The 23913-nt window shown below is 45.8% G+C and overlaps 1 protein-coding gene across 1 annotated transcript in view; it reads left to right on the top strand.

Moving 5' to 3' along the window:
• Positions 1-23913, top strand: part of BACH2 (BTB domain and CNC homolog 2) — a 396258-nt gene that overhangs the window by 83110 nt on the left and 289235 nt on the right. The window contains exon 2 of the mRNA XM_070073780.1: positions 8851-8948. The gene's annotated coding sequence lies outside the window, so the exon portion shown is untranslated. The remainder of the gene's footprint in view (positions 1-8850; positions 8949-23913) is intronic.

Raw genomic sequence — 23913 nt, forward strand, 5'->3', positions numbered from 1 at the left:
CGCCTGGTTACAGAGTCCGAGTCAAGTGCATTGACAGTCCCAGGCCCCTGTGGAAGCAAACACTGGATCCCTGTGGCATCCACAAACAACCCAGCACACAGAACTCCCTGGGAAACAGTAAGCCACACTCCAGAGAAGCTGGTAATGACAAGTACAGGGTCTGAGCCCCCAAAAAACAGGGGTTACCAGGGAATCCTGGAGATCACCTTCCTCCACAGCCTGATGTGCCCAGTATAGCTTTCTTCTGGGGATTAAGGAAGGTCTCCTCCCAGAGGACCATGGCCATGTGCCCAGTCTGGCTCACTCAGCAGGCGGTTTCACCCCTAAGCACTAGCCCCCGTCAAGGTCACCCTCAAGGTGGGAATATTTAAATTCCTTCAGTGGAAACCTGGCATCGGAGAGCAATGATCCCATTGAGCTTCTTTCTTGAAAGAGATGCCTTCCAAGTGATTGCGCTTGCCCTTGACTGCTCCCTTTCGGCTGGGGCATCTGAAGGAACCCACTAGTCTGTGTGTGGAGCTATTTTTGCTTCCAGCAAATCACAGGGAGAAGGAAGCTAAAGTTACTTGCAGAGTTCTGGGGAGTCTTCTAGCATCAAACCATAGAAACCTGGGGAAGTCAGGCAGGGCTGGTGAGCCTTAGTCCTAGCTGAACACAGTTCAGCCTTCTCCATCCAGAATGACCGAATGGATTGGGAGTTGTCCAGGAATCCAGAGGCTGCCGAAGGCATCCTTTGCAAGTCATGCACCACTGGCATACATGCCCTCTGGGTGCTAAAATTAAAGCATGATTCTTTATTTATCAACAGGGTGATGGAATCTCTTGTGTTTAATTTTTTTCTTCTGAGGCATGCGAAGAGTGAAGTTCCCAGTGATACACAAATAGTGCCCCACTGACCTAAGAGTGATAACTTGCTTCCCAAGGGCCAACCCCGCCCTGTTTTATTTTTAATTTGGACTTAACCTTTTCATTTGATCTCAGAGTATTGTGGTCACATGAGAAGTAGATACAGATACTGATCTTAGAGCATGAGGAGAGAATGGGATGAGAGGAAAGGAAGGCATTCCTAAACATAACTAAATGCAGTATATTGAGCACGTATTGTATTTAAGGCAGTGGGAGGTGCTGGGTGTGCAGGTCCTATCAGGAAACATTCTTTACTCTCTGAAATGGGAGATGACGGAGGGCAAACACCTCCTGCAGCGTAAGCAGGGTGAGGTGTGCTGAATGGTGCTGGGGGAAGAAGAGGGAAGACCCCATCTTCTCTGAGCACTGTCAAGTCCATTTCTGCACATTACTCCTTTAAGCCTCGCAGTAATCTCAAGAGCTGCTCCTTATTTTTTGGTGAAGAAGGAAGAGACAGGGTAGGTAACTTGGAGAACTGCATCCTAAGAGCTTAGAGACGATGCTCAGGCTGCCTTGCTTCCTGAGCTCTGCTTCAGCCACTCCTCCCTCTGGGTTTCCCAGGGAAGCCACAAGGGTCACGGCTGTGGAGGGGCCAGGAGGAAGGTTGGGAGCTTCCACTCTCGGGGCTTGAAAGAAACAGATTCCACAGTCAGGAAGTAGATGCAAACCAGCCCAGCAGATGCCACCCTACAGGATGCTCAAAGCACGAGGATCAGTCTCCAGCACTAAAAAAGCAGACCATTTTGTGTCATCGCTCAGTTTTCCACTCTCCTTGCGTGTCTGAAACTCCGGCCTCACGTGCCCTGCTCTGACTTTGCTGGGGCTGGGCTGAGTGGCGGCTCCCCCATTCTCAATTCCTCACCGTCTTCTCGGGCCTGACCACTCAGTCATCTCCTCCTTGCATGGCCCAGGAGGCATATAAATATATGACAGCTGGTTTAGATACTTACCCAGGCAAGGCATGGGGGGCTGGATCAGGTCACATTTTGCAGGCTCTTCTTTATGGTGTCTTTAAACTAAGATGGTCCTAACTGGCTTGGAGACTCAGACTGACCTTTGTTGGTGTTAGTTCTGCCTCCACGTGTCAGCTCCTCTGACTTAACCATTCAGCTAAGGGAAACCCCTAGGACATGTGCCAGAAGTGGTTCTACGGAAGCAATGGACACTACCACTGGCCCTCCTGGCTTTTCCTGGCCTTTCTCCTCCCCATCCAGCTCTCAGACTGATTGACTGATTGTTTTCAAGATACCACAAGGGTGTGTCAAGCAAGTTCATGGAAAGTTGTATTAAAACCTAAGTTAATTTTTGTGCAAGCATTTGAAAAATCTGTACATAATTTTATTCATAGTGCACATTTTCCATGAACTTTTGGAAGACCCTTTACAACAGCATGTCTCTATAATTTACAGTCCTCTCGTCTCTTCATTATCACAGTTTCCTACTGAACCATAGTTCACATGCTAGTTAAAATTTCCAGATATTATTTTTTTAAGATTTATTTATTTATTTGAGAGGCAGAGTTGTGGAGAGAGGGAGAGACAGAGAGAGAAAGGTCTTCCATTCCCTGGTTCACTCCCCCAAATGGCTGTAGTGGCCGGAGCTGGGCTGATCCAAAGCCAAGAGCCAGGAGCTTCTGGGTCTCCCACATGGGTGCAGGGGCCCAAGCACTTGGGCCATCTTCCACTGCTTTCCCAGGGCATAGCAGAGAGCTGGATCAGAAGAGGAGCAGCTGGGAGATGAACTGAAGCCAATATGGGATGCCGGCGCCACAGGCAGAGGCTTAACCTAACTACGCCACAGTGCCAACCTCATAAACATTACTTTTCAAATTACCTAAAATTACCTATCCTTGGGGAAGAAAGCCTTTGGTGATGATTGCTGGGAAGGTGCCCTCACCCTTCTGGCCTGGGATGCACATCTTCCTTAGTGTGCTGTGATGCCAGCACACAAGGGACCAACACAGATGGTGCATGTCATCCTGTCTCTTGGGGTTGAACCATGTCGTGCCATGTTAGCTGCCTCTGTGTGAGTGTGTGAGTATGCGGGTTGTGGGGGGCAGGACACTGAGGTCTCAAAGAAACAGAACCACACATCTGTGGTTGCCTTGAGGATGGAGAAGGACATGCAAGATGACCTCCTTGGGTTCCTCTGCCTCTCCCCTAGAAAGAAAGGAACAAGCCAGGCAGGTGGGAGGGGTGTGTGTGTGAATGTTTGGAGGGGGCAGTGGTCTGTTTGTTCCTTGTCCCAGCACCATCCCCTTATTGGGGAAGGACTGGACTTTGTGTAATAAAGTGGCCTGGTATTTACCCAGTCTTGGGTAGGCATTCTCACTGCAGGTTGTCAGGACTTCACTTCAGACACACGAGGATGACTCCAACCCAGAGAAATGGAGTGGAGGAAATTAGAGATGCTTCTCTTACCTGTCCATTCATTGGATTCTGCACGCTCTGAAGTCCTAGCCTTTCGAGCACTTCCGTAGACTCCTGTCTCTGCTTTCTCTCCCAACCCTGTTGATCCGTTTGTCACTTCATGTATCAGTTTGGGGCATCTTACAAAAGGCTGCTGGGGTAAACATCTGGGAAGCAGGTGAGGGAGTGGGGACAAAAGCCAAAGTCGTCATTCCCATTCTGTTTTGGCTCCATGAGCCGCACTCTTTAGGACCAGGGTACCACACACTTAAGCTGTTTCCAGTTGGCTTGTGCTGTTCTCACCAAACCTCAGTATCTCGTTAGCAGTGATCCAAGTAAAATAGGCTGCTCCCTGTGGCAGGTGGAGGCCGATGGTATATAAACAGTCGTGAAGCAAGTAGGCCTGGTCTTCACTTTGCTCCAACTCCCACCTGCTGGCACGGGAAAGTGTATAACCCTAGAGAAGCCATTGGCTGCACAGTTGCCACCAGGAGCCAGAGTCTCCAGATCTCTTCTGTAGTGAGGACGCGGCTAGTGAGGAGCATCCGTACCACCACACCCGTGTCTGGGTGTCTGTTTGCAGGTGCCCTTCATAGTCCCCCTTCTTGATAGCCTTCACCTTTTTCATTTCTCTCTTCTCTTCTAATTACCCTGTCTACACCATCCTGCTTACTCACACTTCTCACCTTGAAAGTAGATAAAAGGTCTCCAGCCTTTTAGAAAGGAAAGAAAAAAAGTTTTGGTGCTCCAGTGCAGGGTTATCTTTTTGTAAAATGTCAACAAAGGGAAAAATAAACTATGGGTCTGGATGGTCACTTGAGTAAAAGATGGTTATTATCCACAATGTTATTGTTAAAGCCTTTTACCTCTTGGTTGGTTTGCCTCTATTTTCCATATTATAAATTTTGTACCAAAATGTTCAATATGTATATTATTTGAATTTTTCTCTTGCATGGCCAAATAATTAGCAGATTTTAAATAAATACATATGTCATTTCCAATAAACTTAAAAACTGTCAAAAAATAGGAAAATTGAATTACATTTCAGTAGCCTTTTAGGAACTTGAGGTTGGCTGTAAGATTTGTTGTCTTCTGGAACCAACTCTATTAGGATCAACTGGGTGGATGTCACAGCTTAGCTCGTGGGACCAGCCTTCTCAAGACACCCTTTAATGGGGTCTGTACTTTCCTTTTCTTCAGTCCTGGAAGAACCCAGCTTTTGTAAAAGATTATAAGAAAACTTTGAAAAATAGAATAAAAAGAAGACACCCTTTATTCTACCGTGGTGACCCAGGTTTCCCCCTTAATGCCTTGCATTGGAGATGCGGTCTCCTTGCTTAAGCTGTAGATTTCTGGAAGCTTCTTCGTAAATTGAAGTTAGCAGAGCGGCCAGGCTGCATTTCAAAGGAGGAAGGGCTTCCAGAACAAGGCCAGTCATTTTGATTACTCCATAGAAGCAAATCAGTTTTTCAAACTGCCACCTCTTCTCTAAGGTGGTCTTTGAGGTGTGTGTGTATGGGTGTGTTGTTTGGAGGTAGTGGTGGTATTTTTAGATGTGACCTTTGTTAATGCTTTAATTCCATAGTGTCTTGAAATAAAGTCACTTCTAGCCAAGAATCTACTGGTCGGTAGGGTGTAACCAAGACTTTTACCTTTCTGTAACTGGTTTCCTAATTGGAAGAACTTCCACTGAGACTGATACTAGTACTGGATGAGAGTGTCACTATAAAGATGTATTATATGGAGCTGGCGTTCATCCTAACAGTGAAGATATGGGTTAAGATGCCACATATCTTCGGGCCAGTGCTCTGTGGCGCAGTAAGTTAAGCCCCTGCCTGTGATACCAGCATCCCATACAGTCAGTGGTTCGTCTCAGGGCTGCTCCTCTTCCGATCCAGCTCTCTTTTTATGGCCTGGGAAAGCAGTGAAAGATGGCCCAGGTCCTTGGGCCCTGGCGCCAACATTGGAGACGTGGAGGAGGCTCCTAGTTCCTAACTCCTGGCTTTTGAATGGGCCCAGCTCTGGCCATTGGTGGCCATTTGGGGAGTGAACCAGCAGATAGAGGATCTGTCTCTCCCTCGCTCTGTCTGTAACTCTGCCTCTCAAATAAATGAATAAATCTTAAAAAAAAAAGATGCCACACCTCACATCAGAGTGCCTGAGTTCCATTCCTGGCCCTGGCTCCTGACTCCAGCTTCCTGCTAATACAGGCCCTGGGGGACAGCAGCGATGGCCCAAGTAAATGGTTTCTTGCCCTCCACGTGGGAGACCTGGATTGAATTTCCAGCTTCTAACATCAACCTGGCCCAGTCCCAACTGTCGTAGGTATTTAGGGAATGAATAAGAAGGTGGGAGCTCTGTCTCAAATAAAGAAAAAATTCGATGCATTGTACAATTCTCAGTACTATACAGTTGTATGATATTCTTAATATTTTTAAAAAGATTGACATCCCTGGCACTGAAAGATTCTCCTTTTTTATTTTTTATTTTTTGGTAAAAAGTCTGCAGTGATTATCAACAGTGTTTTTAAGATCCTACATTCACAGTCTTTATTACCTTAGGCTCTGAATGTGAGCATAAAGGAAAAAAAATCCATTCATAATATTTAAGAACTTTCTACGTGACTACTATTTCCCCCAAAGAGTTTTTGTTCTGGCTTGGTTGTAGAATGATATATGTGAACTGGGCAGCAGGGAGGGGTCCATAATTAGTACAGATTCTGTACTCAAGACCTGGGGACCGTGACATGATTGGAGCTGGGTGGGTTTCCTCAGGGAAATGATGTCCAAGAATCTTGTCTGTTCGTTATTCTCTTCCTGTGTCCACCTTTCCTGTGCTGATAGCAGTGTGTACATTTGAAGGGAACTGTGATATTAGGCATCCGTGCAAGGCATTGGGATGGACTTCCTAGTTGAGTGCTAGCCTGTTCTTTTTTAATGGCTTGGAACATGCAAGAATATTTAAAAGGAAGCAACACCTATGGAGTTCTGCTTTCAAACTCAGAAAACTTATCAGCATCTGCTTCTGGAAATTCAGAACAGTAAAAATCGGGCTTTTTTTTTTTTTCGGTCACTTTAAGATAGATTAGCACTAGATACTAAATGTTCTTGATTCTGAAGCTGTGCTCACTCAGGCACCATAGGTTTTTTAATGTGTTCATGCTACAAACTTGGCATTCGAGGGTCTGTCCGGGTTGTACATCATTGTTAAAGTTATGTTCTTGCTATGACTGAGTGCAGTGTTTTCTTTGGAATCGGTATTTCAAATACCCAGGGAATAATTTACAGTTTCCTCTCCTTAACTTCTAATTTATAAAAGGAGCTTAGGGGCCAGAGTTGTGGCATAGCAAGTTATGGCCACCTACAATGCCAGCATCCCCTATGGGCGCTGGTTTGAGTCTTGGCTGTTCCGCTTGGAATCTGATGGCCTGGGAAAAGCAGCAGAAGATGGCCCAACTATTTGGACCCCTGCACCTATGTGGGAAACCCAACTGAAGCTCCAGGCTCCTGACTTCTTTGTTACAACCATTTGGGGAGTGAACCAGCGAACAAAAGAGCTCTCTCTCTGTCTCTGTCTCTGTTTCTGTCTTTGTCTCTCTCTAACTCTGCCTTTCAAAGAAAGAAAGAAATATTTTTTTAAAGGAGTTTAAAATATGATACTGTATGTGTAATAGTTTATCTTTTTATTTTCACTTTTTATGCTTATTTATTTTTTAGAAGATTTATGTATTTATTTGAAAGTCAGAGTAACAGAGGAGAAGCAGAGACAGAGAGAGAGGGAGGGAGAGAGATCTTCCATTTGCTGGTTTACTTCCCAAATGGCCACAACAGCCAGGGCTGAGCCAGGCCAGAGCCAGGCGCAGGGCCCCAAGCACTTAGGCCACGCTCTACTGCTTTCCTAGGCACCTTAGCAGGAAGTTGGGTCAGAAGTGGCACAGCCAAGACTTCAACTGGTGCCCACATGGAGTGCTGGCACTGCAGACGGTAGCTTTACGTGCTATGCCACGGGGCCAGCCCCAGAGTTTATTTTTTTTTTAAATATACAGTGCATCATCATTTTCTTAGCAGGGAAGGGTGTTACTGTGGGTAATACAGTCTTGCACTTCTCCCGTGGACAATGGGTGATTCCTAGGAACTGCAGGTGGTCATGGTGAGCTGTTGGATTTGAGTGTCTTTTTCTTTTTCTGTTTAACCTATGTGTATAGAAACTTATGTTTCTGTTTAACCTATACTACACAGAGTTTGTGGGAGAAAATTCAAAGATAAGTTAATTTTGATGCAGAAATTTTTGAAATGCAGACATAGATTTTTTAATAATAAACATTTGTGGATATTTTAGGAATCATTCTGGTTTACTAATATTATATTTTGATTTAAAAAGAATACTTTTTTAACTTTTAAAAACACTGAAATTGCATGTAAACCTCCAACTCTGTTCTTCACGAGAAGGTTCAGACACATACATCCTTCGCCGATGCAACCTGAAAAAATAATACATGAAACAGGTGACTTTAAAGGAACTTTATAGTGTTTTGTTCTTCCTCTCAAACTTACCCATAAACATATTTCAAAGGAAAAGTCTACAAATCTATTTAGGTGGTTGAAAATCTTTTCTGTTTTTCCCTTAAGATTGACAAATTAAGAACCTTGGAGCTGTATAATAATTTGCTTTATTTTAAAATATAATAAGGTAAAACAAACGACCTTATGTAAAGAAGCAATAACATGGATATAAACATGGACCCTTATTCTGTGTTGGGTGTAGTTGGGTCGTTTGGCCAAGGGAACAGTTATTGAAGAGATAAGTGCTGTTGTCTTTGTGTATGTGAGGTCACTCTAAGCCTATAATATCTAGCCCTTTCTTGGTCACTGGCATGCCAAACATTTGTGGCCCCAAGACTTTTTTTTTTTTTTTTTTTTTTTTGACAGGCAGAGTGGATAGTGAGAGAGAGAGACAGAGAGAAAGGTCTTCCTTTGCCCTTGGTTCACCCTCCAAAGGCCGCTGCGGCCGGTGCACTGCAGCCGGCACACCGCGCTGATCTGAAGGCAGGAGCCAGGTGCTTCTGGTCTCCCATGGGGTGCAGGGCCCAAGTACTTGGGCCATCCTCCACTGCCTTCCCGGCCACAGCAGAGAGCTGGCCTGGAAGAGGGGCAACCGGGACAGAATCCGGCACCCCGACCAGGCCTAGAACCCGGTGTGCCGGCACCGCTAGGTGGAGGATTAGCCTAGTGAGCCGCGGCGCCAACCCCCAAGACTTCTGATTTGAATATCTGCACTTCTGTACTGTCCAGTATGGTAGCCACTAACCACCTGTGACTCTAAATGTAATTAAAAGTACAGAACATTACAAAATTGAGCAGTCAAGTGCACTAGCTGCATTTCAGGGGCTCCCCAGCCACATGTGACTGACTAGTGGCTACTGTGTGAGGCAGCACAGACATGATCATTGCCATCATGGTGGGAAGTTCCACGGGACAGAGGACGGCTCCAGGCCTTCCTGAGCGTCGGCTGATGGATTTCTTCGCTGTGTTCACAGTGCACCTGTCTGCTCCAGGAAGAGAGGAGAACCTTCCAGTGCTGACTCACACTGTGACATGCCTGATCCCTTGCTCCCACTCCTGCAGCATGAACAAGGTAAGAAGTGCCTAAAGGAATCAGCACTTTGGATGTTCTTTACAAGAGACCATGATTTTCTGGCATGCGTGATGTCGTTTTATGGCGCTAAGAGGTTGTTTCTCCTGCTAGGAGCATTCCAGAGGCTGGGGAGTTGTGTGGCCCCTGGCGAGCAGTGCTTCAGGCAAGGACACTGGAGCTGGTGGCCGCTGTATGGTTGTGCAGTCCTCTGGAGATGTCACTTATGTTTTCCAAAAGACCCCTGTACAGCTGAAATACAGGTTGCATGAATATTGGGATAGTGATCAGACTTCCTGTGATTAAAAACCAGCTCTTCCAGATACCAGCTTAGGTGATCCGTGGCAAGTAGCTTAACCTCTTGGTGTCTTCGTGTTCTCATCTGTAAACTGCTGATGGTGAAGGTAGCAGCTACCTCTCAGGGTTGGTGCAAGGATAAAATGAGTTAATACTTGAACCGGTGCTTGGTATAGTATGTTCATACAACAGGCACTTTATAAATAGTTGCTGTTACTTTTTTTTTTTTTTATGTTGGCACCACTGTCCTTTAGACACAGTTGCAGAGTATCTAGGGAGCGTCTGTAACTTTTTCATGTATTCCTTGATTGACTTGGCGAGTATCACTGGGCAGCCAGATGGGTACTTTGGGGGACAAATGATGCGTGAGGCTGGAGTCATGCCTTCAGAGTGTGACAGATTATTTGGGGGAGCACCTTGGCCATGTTCCAGTGGGGTACACTGGGAGGCAAGAAGAAGTGACATCTAGCTCTGAGGATCTGGGAAGGACAGCATGGAGGAGGTGACATTTTAGGTCGGTAGTTTCCTGGACAGAGAAGGTAGCACAGGACACTCCAAGTAAAGGAAACAGCCCGTGTTTAGATACAAAAGTATATGAGAAACAAAAGTATATGAGAAACTGTGGCCTGTTTAAGGAATAACAGAGAGGTTATTATGGCTGGAAGATTTCTCAGCCTTGACACCTAACGTTTAAACCATGGAATTCTCCCTAGTGAAAGACTTCAGCACTGTAGGACTCTTCATTTTATCTCCTTCCCCTGAACTGGTCATGATAACCACGCTGTTGTCCAGTGTCTGCTGTCTCATGATATTGTCCAGTGTCCCTTGGGGACACACCTTCTGCACTAGTGGAAGATGGCCAGAACACAGCCCAGAGAAGGAGGCCAGGACGGGATCCTGCGGGCCACCAAAGCTTTCAGACAAGGGAGAGACATTTCCAGAAGCCTGCAAAAGTACGTGCATTACTGCCTTGTCCGTGGGTTGTGGTAGAGATGCCCAGCACTTGTAGGAGATCTTGAAAAGACCTAGACGTCACATAGTCCCTCTAATTTGTTGTGATCCTTTTACCGAGGATCCTTTTCCAGAGGTGGTTTTCTGGGTTGTTGTTGTTGTTGTTGTTCATCTTTCATTTGTTTGGCCTTCTCAAGGGTACAAAAGCCACGGGATCCTTCAGTGCCTGGAGGATGCTGTAAGCCCCCTCGGTGCACCTCTCCCTAGGCCAAAGCTTTGCAGAAGGCTGTGGCTACTTCAACCTCTCTGAAGAGACTAGGAAAGATGGCCGGCACCACGGCTTACTAGGCTAATCCTCCGCCTGCGGCGCCGGCACACCAGGTTCTAGCCCTGGTCAGGGCACCGGATTCTGTCCCGGTTGCTCCTCTTCCAGGCCAGCTCTCTGCTGTGGCCAGGGAGTGCAGTGGAGGATGGCCCAAGTGCTTGGGCCCTGCACCCACATGGGAGACCAGGAGAAGCACCAGGCTCCTGCCTTCAGATCAGTGCGGTGCGCCGACCGCAGTGTGCTGGCCGCAGTGGCCATTGGAGGGTGAACCAATGGCAACAGGAAGACCTTTCTCTCTGTCTCTCTCTCTCACTGTCCACTCTGCCTGTCCAAAAAAAAAAAAAAGAGAGAGAGAGAGAGAGACCAGGAAAGAAAAAAAAATCCACCACGCAGTTGTTTCCAAGAGGTTTTCATCTTGCTGGGCCAAGCCAAAGAGAAGGCCCCCTCCAGACACCCCGATTTAACTATCTACCTTGAGCAGTCTTTGGGAAGTAAGCTTGGCTTAGAGGAAGGCGGGCAGCTCTGCTGCTGCAGGCTCGTGCGTGGAGGGGTGGAGGGAGGAGATCCATTTCTGCAAACCGTGGCTTCTGTTAGTTACAGTTTGGTGTGCTGAAAGGCTGAACCAGCCCTTGGGAAACCGCGGATGAGCACGCACAGTCTGCTTTGCCCCAGGTTTCTCCAGGGCAACTCAAGACCTGATGTCATGGGTTGGCTCTCAACACACAGCTGGGAACCAGACTCCTAGGACTCTTTAAGTGTCTCAGTAGGTGTGTCTGTCACTCGGGAAGTTACGTTCTGCCTGAGTGGTCCAGTGAGTGCCTTATATTATTTCCAGCGAGAGCAGTGATTAAGCGTGTGTCACCTTCGTAGGTCAGCATTTTTCTTCTGGTTTTCTTGGCTTAAGACAAAGAATAAATCATTCTGTTGGGAGGAAACAGCCCTTCTCAGCACAAATAAAACTAGAGAATCATCTCATCCATGAGGTGTGTACGTTTGAACTTGGAAGCGTTGCTGCAGCTGTCACTGATGTTGTAAGATTGTTCCTAGAAAGTTGGAGGGTTGACTTGTGCCTGTTCCTCTTCTTTGGACACATACTATAATACCCTCTTTCCTTGGGAAACCCCAGCCAGCTGATGGGAATCTCAGTTAAGGAGGTGTCAGGAGGTAGGGAGACAGTGTCAGTCTAGGGGCCTTATTATTCCTGGGAAGCATCAGGGCAAGGCTGATCATAGTCAGGCTCTACCTTCTGTCCTTTGGGTCTGTGAGGGAAAGCACAGGAGTGACCTTGGTGGCACAGAAGGGTTGGTGGTGTGTCTTAGGGATTTAATGGGAATAATTCGACAGCCAGTGTACTGCTGTCCACCATGTATGGCCTTCCTTTCTTAAAAATTTTTAAAAATGATAATTTTTTGTTTACTTGAAAGGTAGAGTAATATATATATATATATTTAGAGAGAGAGAGAGAGAGAGAGAGAGAGGGAGGGAGGGAGGGAGGGAGAGGGAGAGGGAGGCTGGGCCGAGCAGAAACCAGGAGCCAAGAACTCCATTGGGGTGGCAGGAACCCAAGTATTTAGTCCGTCATTCGCTGCCCGCCAGGTGCATCAGCAGGGAGCTGGACTGGAAGTTGAGGCAGGACTCCATCCCAACCATTCTGATGGGAGATGCAGGCGTCCTAAGTGGTGCCTTAACCTGCTGCACCACCGCACTTACCCCAGTTTCTTAGGTTCTTGAGCTCCTCTCTGGGCCAGAGTCTGAGGAAACACCAGGAAGGGCTGTGGTTCTGGCCCTCATGTATCTAGCATGTTGATGTGTTAGTGGTGATGGAGAGGAGAAACAGAGCCCTTCCTGGGCACCAGGATCGTCATGAACTTACTGCATGGGACAGGGTACATGGAACATGTCAGTTTGAGACCTACCTGGTAGGGATTATACAGAGAAGATCCCTTCTTCCCTTTAACGTCATAAGCAAGCTTTAATGACTATACATCCTGAATCTTAGATGCTGAAGAAATTAGGGGGCACACATTTTCCTAGGGTTCCCTTTTTCCCTACTTTTTGCAGACTTGAAGACCACATTTCCAACTTTGAAGTGCGCTTCAGTTTGCTTGTTTATTTTGTTTTAGAGACAGACAGACAGGAAGCTTTTCCACTGGTTTGCTTCCCAAATACCTACAGCAGCCGGGTCTGAGCCAGGCCCAAACCAGGAGCCACGAACTCAATCAAGTTGAGTGGCACAAACCCAATTACTTGAGCTGTCAGCATCGCCTCCTAGGGTCTGCATTCACAAGAAGCTGAAATTGGGAGCCAGAGCCGAGTACTGAACCTAGGTACTCTGATGAGGGGCGCCGGCGCCTTGTTAACCACTGGGCCAGGTACCCATCCCTCTTCAGATCTTTCTGTAGAGTTTACTTTCCAATCTCTGTATGTATGAAAAACATGATAGTTAGGATTTAACTTAGACCTTTTGTTGAAAGCTCTCATCCTCTCTACTCTCTTGGTTATTCTCTTGTTATGCAAATTATAGGTAATGGATTATACATTGTTGCTCATCAGAACAGAACAGAATTGATTATTCTGTTAGTCTTCACAGTGACCACCTCACCCCCCACCCCACCCCCCAGTGAAAGAGAATGTTCTTGAGAACTGCTCCTTCCTTGTTCTGTTCATGTAGAGCCAGATCTGGTTTTTACTGCATTGGACACATGCCATAGCATCTAATGAAGTAAGAGTAGAGCCTCTTATCGCCCGTGGTTGGTGGATGCCACTGTTCTGCTTAATTCACTGCCCGAAAGAATTCTTTCTCTGCATATTTTCCATTACTCAACACTCCAGGCTACTGTGCCAGATTTGAGGCAGTTGCGCATTTCTCTAAAATCCACTAAAAGGTAAAACTGAAATTTAGTTTCTGCTGTCTTTGCACGTCCTTAATAAAAAAAAGCAGCGAAGTCCGGCACTACTACCCCATACCCCATGTGTCCATGGATGTTGTTGATAAGCCCTCAGCGCCTCCTACACGCCTCTTATCAACTACATCCTGTGTGCCATGCACTGGGTCTGCAATAAATACATTCAATGACTAAACACAGGCCTTTGCTGGCTGACACAGCCATTGTTTCTTAAAAAAATGCTTTATGTGTATACTTCCATTTCATTTGAAAGAGAGAGACAGATGGACACACAGAGAGGTCTTCCATGCACTCGGTCATATTCCAGATTCCCTTTATTGCCAGAGCTGAAGGCTGGCTGAAGCCAGGAGACCAGAATTTGCTCTGGGTCTCTCATGTGAGCAGCAGAAACCCAAGCACCCGAGCCATGATCTGCCTCCCAGGGTGCATTAGCAGGAAACTGCATGGGAAGCAGAGTGCTCTGGACTCTGGTATTCTGGTAATGGGATGCAGGTACCCCAAAGGGCAACTTAACCTATGAGCCAGGTGGGCACTGCAGAGCTTCCATTTTGATAAAGGTGAGGGCAGTCAGTCACGTCCAGAGGTTTACTATTTAGACATAAATGCAATGTCTAATTTTTTCCACTTTAAACCTCTTCCACTGGAAGAGCAAAGTAACAGAGCTGCCAGAAGCAGTATAAGGAATTAATAAGTAACAAACATATGCCATCTCTCTCCTCTCCTTGCTGGAATACCTTCAGTGGTTTTACCCTATGTCCAGACTATTTTTTAAAAGCCTTGACTGCCATTTTTATGAAGGCAGCGGCCACGTCTTCCTTGTGGGGCAAACTTTGAAGAGCTGTGGTACAGTGGAAGAAAATACAAATAAAAATAAGTGATCTTGGAACAAGGAAGGCTGTATTAATTTCTTCTTTTGTTTTAAAAAAAGATTTATTTATTTTGTTTGAAAGGCAGAGTCACAGAGAGAGACAGACAGACACACAGAGAGAGAGGTCTTCCATCTGATGGTTCACTCCCCAGATGGCCGGAACTGTGCTGATCTGAAGCCAGGAGCTAGGGCTTCTTCTGGGTCTCCCATGTGGGTGCAGGGTCTCAAGTACTTGGACCATCTTCTACTGCTTTCCCAGGGAGCTGGATCAGAAATTGTGCAACTGGGACTCAAACTGGTACCCATATGTCATGCTGGCACTACCGGTGGCGTCTTTACCCACTTACACCACAGCGCCAACCCCAGGCTGTATTAATTTCTAGTGGCAGAAATTGTAAAGGAGGAAAATATATTTAACTATGTAAAACTTAAAAATTTCTTTCCACCAAACAACATTCTAAAAGACAAAAGACATGGGGGCTACATATGCGACATTAAGTTAACTCAGTAATTCGTTATTAAGAGGTCTTACAAATTAATAAGATAAAGATGATTATACTAATAGAAAATGAGCAAAAAGCAGAAAGGCCAATAAAGAAAGAGAAATTATCAACAAATAACATATAAGAAAATGTTTAACCTTGACAGTAATCAATGAAATGTAAATTAAAAATCAGATGGTGTTTTTCCCCCTATACAGTTGTCATGGATTTGTACAAATTTACTCAATGTGGAAATTGGAAATATCCGGCTATCTCCTACACATTGGAAGAACACATTTCTCAAGGGGACTTTATGTGGATTAAAGCCCAAAAATTGCATGTACCTTTGACCCAGAAATTCTATTTGTAGAATGTTAAAGAACACTGCAATGAGAATAGGCAGCACTTGGTGCATGTAGCAGTTAAGATACCGTTTAGATTTCCTACTTCTCGTATCAGAGTGCCTGGGTTCTGGTCCTAGCTCCACTTCCAATTCCAACTTTCTGATGTTGTTCACCCTAGGAGGCAGCCGGTGATGGCTCCAGTCCTCGGGTCCCTGCCATCCACATGGGAGATCAGATATAGTTCCAGGCTACTGGCTTTGGCCTTCACTGCTGCTGGCATTTGGGGAGTGAACCAGTCAATGGAAGATCTCCCTATGCTTAGTCTCTCTCTGTCTCTCTCTGCCTCTATTTAAATAAGTAAGAAGGATTTTTTAAAAAGAAAATAAAAGTGCCATGGATGTGTGTAAACATTTAGCCAAGATATTCACCTCAATATTTTTTGTAGTAGTAATTTCCCAAAGGTAGTAACTGTGGTACAGGCAGCCAGAAAAATGCCAAGGAGGGTGGAGGATCACTTAATGACATAAAATTATGTCCTAGACAAGTGGAGAAGGCGCCAAGCTACATAACAATATGTGCAGTTTAAGCACAGTTTCATTTTCAGAGAAAGCACATAGAAATCCTCAGTGCAAATATTGCACATGTGCATTAATTTGGTAAGAATATTATCTTCTTTAGCAATTGTGCTTCATTCTAAAAATAGTATTTTTCAATAAAAGATTATTCAAAAAAAGTTCTCAATAAATTGTCTTTCAGGTAGGAACTTCCCTCTCTATTTAAAATATGAATGATCCAGACTGAGAGGGTATTGCCAGACAGTTGATGGTGGTTTTCTCAGCAACATGTTTGTATCTTTTGAAAAGATACTGCTTTGTGTTTTCAACTTTTCTACAATAAGTGTTTGTGTATTTCATTGATAATCATGAAAAATTCCAGGGAAGGGGCATTGTAACGCACGAAAGGTTTGGGCGTAGCAGTAAATGGAAAAGTACAGGGGCAAGAGCTTTGCCCTTTGACGCAGTGGCTCAGACATTTTAAGAACACTACATCCTCTTACTCAGAATTCCATCATTTCCTCACTTACCTGTTCAGAGATACTGCTGATGGGTTGAGGTAGACAAGTGATTCGCAAGCTGTGGCTTGGGGATCTTTGGGTGGATGCCCTTTCCGTGTGCCCACCTGCAAGATCAAAGCTGTTTTCATGTTGATACTAAGGTAGCCCTTGTCCTGTTCCTTTGTTCCCTCTCTCCCTCTCTCCTTTCCTCCCTCCCTCCTTCTCTCTCTCTCTCCCTCCCTCCCTCCCTCCCTCTCTCTCTCCCTCTCTCATACAGTACAGAGTTCCAGGAGGTTCTGTGACATGCAGTGACATCATCCCTGCATCAGCCCTTGGCATGCACGCTTGTGTTTTTATGTTCCAAAAATTTCTCAGCTTTAATCTCTAATGTGGTAAGCGTTGGTATGAACGCCACAGAAAAACAAAAGGTTGTTAGGGTCTGTGATCATTGTGAGCCTGAAAAGGGACCAGGAGACAAGAACTAGACCGTGTATCTGCCCTGTATGTGGCAGGACTTAGCTCCAACAAGCAGGGGGACCCTGGGCCCTGAGCACTGAGTGTCCCTGGGCCCTGGAGCACGTGTGTTCTCAACATCTACATCCCTAAGAAAGAAGCCCTTCTAAAAATGACATTTTGCAGAATTTGGGAGGCTAACAGGAACATAGGCCAGTGTGCACCTGTGCTACATGTAAACCAAGTCCTGTTAAATGTGGGGTCTGTGGAAATGGTGAAGTTAGACTCCCAGGCTCTTTGTCCATTTGCACAATGGTGGGGAATTCAGTGAAGTTCAGAAAGAGATAGCAGGATTACTGTTTCCTTCTGAGAAGTATTGGAATGCATGTTTAAAATACAGCTAACCATGTGATCTAGTGATGGTGGATTTGCCATGAACGAGGAAGTAAGGGTAGGGAGGAGAGAGAGAGAGAGAAAAGGAATATTGGTTGATTTTCTCCCCAAATGCCAGAAGAACCAGCACTAGGCTGGGCTGAAGCTGGGAGCCAGAACACAACCCTGGTGTCGCCTGTGGGTGGCGGGAACTCAGTTACTTGAGCCATCACTGGTGCCTCAAGGGTCTGCATTAACAGGAAGCTGGAATCAGAAGTCAGAGCTGGAGACCAAACCCAGGCACACGAGTGCAGAATGCAGGCAGCTTAACCAGTAGGCTAAATGCCCATTCTAGAGAAAGCGAACTTAAGAGAATTAATAGAATATGTCTATCTTTGTAAAATGAATGCATGTATATAACTGTAAGTTTTATATATATATATATATATATAATCTGTTGCATAGTATTGCTTCCTATGCTGTATAGAATTATCTCTTCGCACAACCGCCTCAACAGTAGAGCAACATTGATAACATGCTTCACTCCTGGAGCTTCTCCTCCTTTCTGCTTAGCCAGAAACACATCCTCTGCATCTCAGAGCAGTGCGCGGTGGAGCAGTCGGCCGTGGCTGCATGTCTGAGGGGCAGTCGTCCTGGTCCAGGGTGTTTGTTACAGATCTGAACCTCTCTGTAGAGAGAACTTGAGCCTCCAGTGGATCATCCTGCTGGAGCAACTCAAAGTAAGTGCCAGGCCTCAGACTCCGGGCTCCGTGCATTGTCTCATGGCAGTGCCCTGGGGTGCAGGTGTCATGTGGCCTGGCTTAACAGCTCCCATCCAAGTCAGAACAGATGAAGGAGAGTCAGATGGGTAGGTGGTAAATTAAGGATCAGAGTAGAAAAGCTGAACTCCTCCAGCCCGTTGGAGGAGAAGAGGTGTGTTTTGACATGACAGTCAGTCCTAGGGTTTCCAGTCCTTGTAGGCCCCATTGTGGATCATGATCAGGTCTTTGAAAGGTCCTGGTTATCCTGCTTCTGATCCAGCTCCCTGCTGATTTCACCTGGGAAAGGAACTGAAGATGGTGGAGACAGTTCAAGTGCTTGGGTCCCTGCCACTCAGGTGAGACACCCAGATGGAGCTCCAGGCTCCTGGCATCAGCCTGGCCCTGCCCTGGCCTTTGTGGCCATTTGGGGAGTGAACCAGTGGAAGGAAGACCTCTGTATCTCTGTCTCTCTCTCTCCCTCACTCTTTCCCTATCTCCCCATGTCTCTGTAACTCTGCCTTTCAAATAAGTAAAATGGAAGGAAGGAAGGGAGGGAGAAAAGACAAATGAGTACAACTCCTGAGAATCAAACAGATCTGACTGGAAGGAAGGAGGATGTTTGAGCCCCAGTTTTTTAGTGGCACGTTCACATAGGAAGATACTAAGCAAAAGTCCATGAAAAATGGAACTCAGGGGCTAGCATTGTGGCATAGCAGGTAAAGCCACCAACAGCAATACTGGCATCCCATGTCAGTGCCTGTTCAAGTTCTTGCTACTCCACTTCCATTCCAGCTCCCTGCTAATGCTCCCGGGAAAGCAGCAAAAAATGGCCCAAGTGATTGGGCCCCTGCACCCACGTGGGAGACCCAGAAGAAGCTCCTGGCTCCTAGCTTTGGCCTTGCCCAGCTCTGGCTGTTGTGGCCATCTGGGAAGTGAACCAGCAGGTGGAAGAGCTATCTATCGTCTGTCTCCCCGCTGCCCCCTGTAACTCTGAATTTCAAATAAAAATAAATAAACCTCAAAAAAAAGAAAAAAGGAAAATGGAACCAAAAGATGGGTTTAGTTTGGTGCAAAAAGAAACAGAAATGCATGCATAGTTTTTTCACAGTGCTGATTTTCCGCGAACTTTATGGAGACGCTCTCCTATCTTGGTGTGCTCAGTTTCGGGATGTTCACCCTTAGTGCTGGAGAATTCAAGAAGGGGTGTTTAGGGTTTTCTTGAGTGAAGCAGCCATTTCTTTCTCTGTTCCCCCTGAATGGAAAAGCTGCCTGCGCCAACCTTCACGCCGGGCTTTAATTGGACGTTGGCGGCACTGGCAGGTTCTCCTTCCGCATGGCCATATTGAACCGAGGCCACACAGCCCTGCAGCACAAGGAGAGAGGCCCGTCGGCTCCCTGATGTGCACAGCGGCCTCCTTCTTTGAGGCTGCCGGTTGCTGGGTCCCTGGAACAAAGAGATGGGCGGGCACTGGCCTTTCTGAATCAGGCAGAGGAATGAATGCTCTGTCCTCCTTGTCCCAGCTCTCAACTCTGCCCCTTCCTCTGGATCCCTGGGCCTTCATGGGTACAATGAAGACACATCCTCTTTAGTTACTCTGTTGTTGGAAAAAGGATTATTTAGTTACTTTGTTGCTCTGTGGCTTGTCCATCTTTAGGATATTTAAACAGTCCACTTGGTTGGTCTAGTTTTGCAGATGTGTCCTCTCAAATGGCGGGATTGCTGTGTGTGAAAGGAAGTGTATAGTGGAGAAATTGCTTCCAATCCAGTTTATTAATGGAGTAGTACTTGAGGTTGGCTTTTATCTCCCTTTTAGTGACATAGAGGCTTTGTAAGCACATAGCCATTTGCTGGTTTTCTTTCCAGCTTTTTATTATCTTTTGTCTCCGTAAAAGAAGCCTAGCATTACTGTTTTCTGTAAGATGTTTCCAGAGAATATTGTGCTTTTGAATATACTTTTGCATCATTGGCTTCCTTTTTAAGAACCTCTCACTGTGTACTAAAATTAATACATGTGCTGGACGAGATAGACAAGGCGACATGCCCATTTAGAGGATTTAACACAACATCATTTGCAGAAAGTCGTCAGTTATTGTTCAGGAGACATATATTTCAAGTCTCTCAGAAATGATGATGTTTACAATTAAATGAAAACATTTGGATTTGATTCATCACAGTTTTTAATGTTCCTCTGGTTTATTTGGCTTTCTTTCTTCCTTTTTTTTATGGCATATACTTTTATGACTTCTAACCACCCTTCGACTTTATTCAAGTGGCATTATCCTGAGAGGCTCGTCTCAATGAGATATAAATATAAGCAGTTAATTAAGATAACCAAACCCAGCCCAAGAGGTACAATGTCATCGCGTGTGGCGCTGATCAAGAAGCACCTGTTCATTAGAACAGTAGGAAAACTGCAGTGCACTACGAAAAAGAAAAAGTATGGGGTGAAATTCCCAATGTCTGCGCCTCTTGTTGTGTCTTGACTCCAGCCTATAAACAAATTGTTGTGACAGTGCTAGGCTGGGATTATTGCATTTTGGAAGAGGTCTGATTGTAGCTAAAAATAGACCTGTGTATTGAAGATCAGAAAAGGAATATTAAACAATTGAAATTTTGTGAAAGACTGATGCTGTTTCATTGTAATAATTTCCCTAAAGGCACATTAGTAATGCTGCTAAATACAGACTTTAATAGACGTTAATAATGTGTGTTTTAGAGGCCTGATACACAAAGGGGTAATGTATAAAACATTCATTATGGAAAATTGCTACCTTTTTATTTAATAAGAAATCTGTTGAAACAAAATCATTGCACTGCCTATGGCATTGTGTTCCTGGGTATTAGCAGGCTGAAGAATAATTGCCACCTTCCTTTTCATTGGTTTTCACCTATTCTAATCAAGTTGCAATCATATGTGCTCATTTGTCCCATGAAGGGAAGTTGGAGTTTTCTTTTTCTTTTTTTTTAAGTGCATACGTTGAATGGACCCTTGTTCATGTTATGACTCAGCCTCTCATTACCTATCCCGGGCAAGTTGCTGAACATCAAACTCTCATTCTTATTTGCCAGCTGAGAATTGTTGTAGCTCGCGGCAAGGTAATGATAGGAATAAGTTAAATGTTAACACGGTGCAGGCTCCACCTAATAGACACTCAGCAAATGCTTCCTATTATGGTTCTGTTCTGCATCTGCTTCTCTTCGTACTGTTTGTTTGTGCGGGTAACTGTCGTGGGGGAGCCGAAGGGGGTCGAGAGTGGGAAAAAAGCAATTAAAAAAGCAGCCTTGGTAAGCAGCTCTGTCGCCAAGCCTTGCATTGGATTTCAATGCGATTTTAATGCGCTGCTGCTGAGAGCCATGCTGTTGAAAAGGAGAGAAGAGTAGGAAGCAGATGCTCACAGAAGAACAGTGGGGGCATTTATCTCTTTTAATGAGATAACATCATTAGAGTGAGGAAGTGCCGGGAATCGATACTTGAAACGGACTGGCGTTACTGTCCCAGAGTGCGCCGATTGTTACGCCTCCCGGCCTCGGAATCCGCTGAATCACGCATTCTCTCGTATCTGTTATTGGAGCCACACTGGCTTTGATCTGGCAGAGTAGATCCACACCTTAGGGATCTCCAGAGGAGCAGAAAAACGGACTAATTGGATAAATGAGAAAAAATCCAAGGTGATTTATAAGCTGCCCTGTAATCAAGGAACCTCAGAGAGCAGGAGGTTGGGCCACGTTTTCCCTTTGACTTCTGTAAATGGCTGCACATCCTGACTGCCTTCCCCCAGCACCCTCTCTCCTCACTCTCTGTCTGCTTCTTGGTGTAATGTCAGAAACACTAATCATGTCAGACGGTGACACTGACAGGCCTGACATTCACAACAAAGAGACAAGGGAAGAGAGGAAGAGACTGGGGAGCAGGGAGGCGAGAGAAAGCAGCAGGGGAAGGATTTGCTTTATTGCACGTAAAATCCAGAGCTGTGCACAACCACCAACATGCTGGCCATATCACATCCCAGGAAAACCAGGGCAGGTGCAAGGTGACTTCGGATGGGTTCAGATTGAGCTGGGGAGACCGTGTGCCACCCTTCCCCCCGCCCTTCTTTTTAGATTTCTGTGTGTAGCCTGTATTAGAATTATTGTGCCTCTGATTTCTTGCTGTCAAAGAAAAAAAAAATGGCATTGAAATATTTCCTACCCCCCCACCTCTATTTTTCCCTTTGAAACAAAGCAAAGTTCAACGCAGATCTTTGCAGGAGGTGCGTGCTCTCTGAGGTTTTCCAGAACAGCCCCCCCCCCCCCCCATTTGAATCAAACAATAGCCCCTTCAGGAACAGAGTCCTCAGGCGAGGGATGTTTTTGACCATGAGGGAGCTGAATAGGCTTTGCTCAGTGTCATCTTCGGGCCGCCTTAACCCGTGACCTCCCCAGCACCTGCTCCTGGCTGCTCCGTGCAGGAAATGCTGTGTTAAGCAATCCCTATTAGCCTGCTGTGGGTCCCAGGGCCCTTGCAGTCCATGTCAGAGACACTCTCCATTTGGAATCGTCTGGGGTGTGGCCTCCAGGCTTGTCTTGGCTCTGTCACGCCCTGAGAGCCGGCCGCCACAGCTCACACATGTGTTTTGAATCCAGATGCTGTGATCTGGATTGAGCCCGGAGCTTAGGGTGAATCATGCTAGCTTCTCCCTAAACAGGAGAATCCAGCTGCCAGCTCACTTTTGAGGGATTGTGAACTACAGCTTGGTCTTAGCTAGGATATCTGCTCTTTTATGTTTTCTCAAGCGAGGGAAAAAGAATTTAAAAGTAGAAATGGGAACATTGATTCTGTGTGAGCTACCCTGTCCTATAGGGAGTGTGTTTTTTTTTCTGTGCATATATATTTGAGTACAGGAAGTGTTAGGTCCATGGTAACTGGTTTTTTTTTTTTTTTTTTCGGATTGATTAAAAATAATATTGAGAACTTACATAAGGGCCAGGACTTCATTTTATGGTAGTCTCATCCTGCAGTAACTACATATTTGGGCAACTTGAAAGAAAGGCTTCTCTGAATTTGGAAAAAAAAAAAAGAAAAATTGAGTTATGTAGCACAGTTTAAACTATACAGAGCAACCTTGGCATTGTGGTTTATTCAAAATTCTTGAGGAAATTCTACTTTTCCTGATAGAAGAGAGTCAACTCATACCCTGGAGAGGATTGGGGGAATCCTCCAGTCATCCTCAGATACCTTCCTGTGAGCTCAAATTTGTCTCAAAGTGTCTTTTTCACCTACAATTTTACATGGACACCACATTGTTCTTGGGAATATGTCCATGTTTGTTTTCCTGTAAAATAACTTTTAAAATTTCTTAGGGCCAGCACTGGGGTGCAGCAGGTTAAGCCTATATCCCATGTAATCACCAGTTCCAGTCCCAGCTGCTCCACTTCTGATTCAGCTCCTTGTCCTTGTACCTGGTAAGGCAATGGAAGGTGGCCCAAGTGCTTTGGCCCATGCCACCCACGTGGAAGACCAAGAGAGTGCCAGGCTCCTGGGTTTTTTGTGGCCATTTGGGGAGTAAGCCAGTGGATAGAAGGCCGATATTCTCTTTCTCTTTCTCCCCTTCCCCTCTCCCCCACCCCTCCCTGTCTCCTTCCCCTAACCCCCCATCACTCTGCCTTTCAAAGAAGTAAAATAAACCTTTCAAAAATAAAATAAGGGGCCGGTGCTGTGGCGTAGTGGGTAAGGCTGCCACCTGCAGTGCCAGCATCCCATGTGGGTGCTGGTTCGAAACCTGGCTGCTCTGCTTCTGGTCCAGCTCTCTGCTGTGGCCTGGGAAAACAGTGGAAGACGGCCCAAGCAGTTGGGCCCCTGCACCTGTGTGGGAGACTTGGAAGAAGCTCCTGGCTCCTGGCTTCAGATCAGTGCAGCTCTGGCCATTGTGGCCATCTGGGAAGTGAACCAGTGGATGTAAGACCTCTGTCTCTGCCTCTCTGTAACTCTGCCTTTCAAATAAAAAATAAATCTTAAAAAAAAAAAAAAAGACCTCAGTTCATATGTGCACATCATACATATGTCTGTGTGTGTATGTATGTGTGCATGAGTGTGCACATGCCTGGGTTTCATTCTCAGCTCTGACTTCCAACTTCCAGCTTCCCACCAGTGCAGACTCTGGGAGCCAGCAGGTAA

This window comes from Oryctolagus cuniculus, chromosome 5 (assembly GCF_964237555.1).
Source record: "Oryctolagus cuniculus chromosome 5, mOryCun1.1, whole genome shotgun sequence".
Taxonomy (NCBI): domain Eukaryota; kingdom Metazoa; phylum Chordata; class Mammalia; order Lagomorpha; family Leporidae; genus Oryctolagus; species Oryctolagus cuniculus.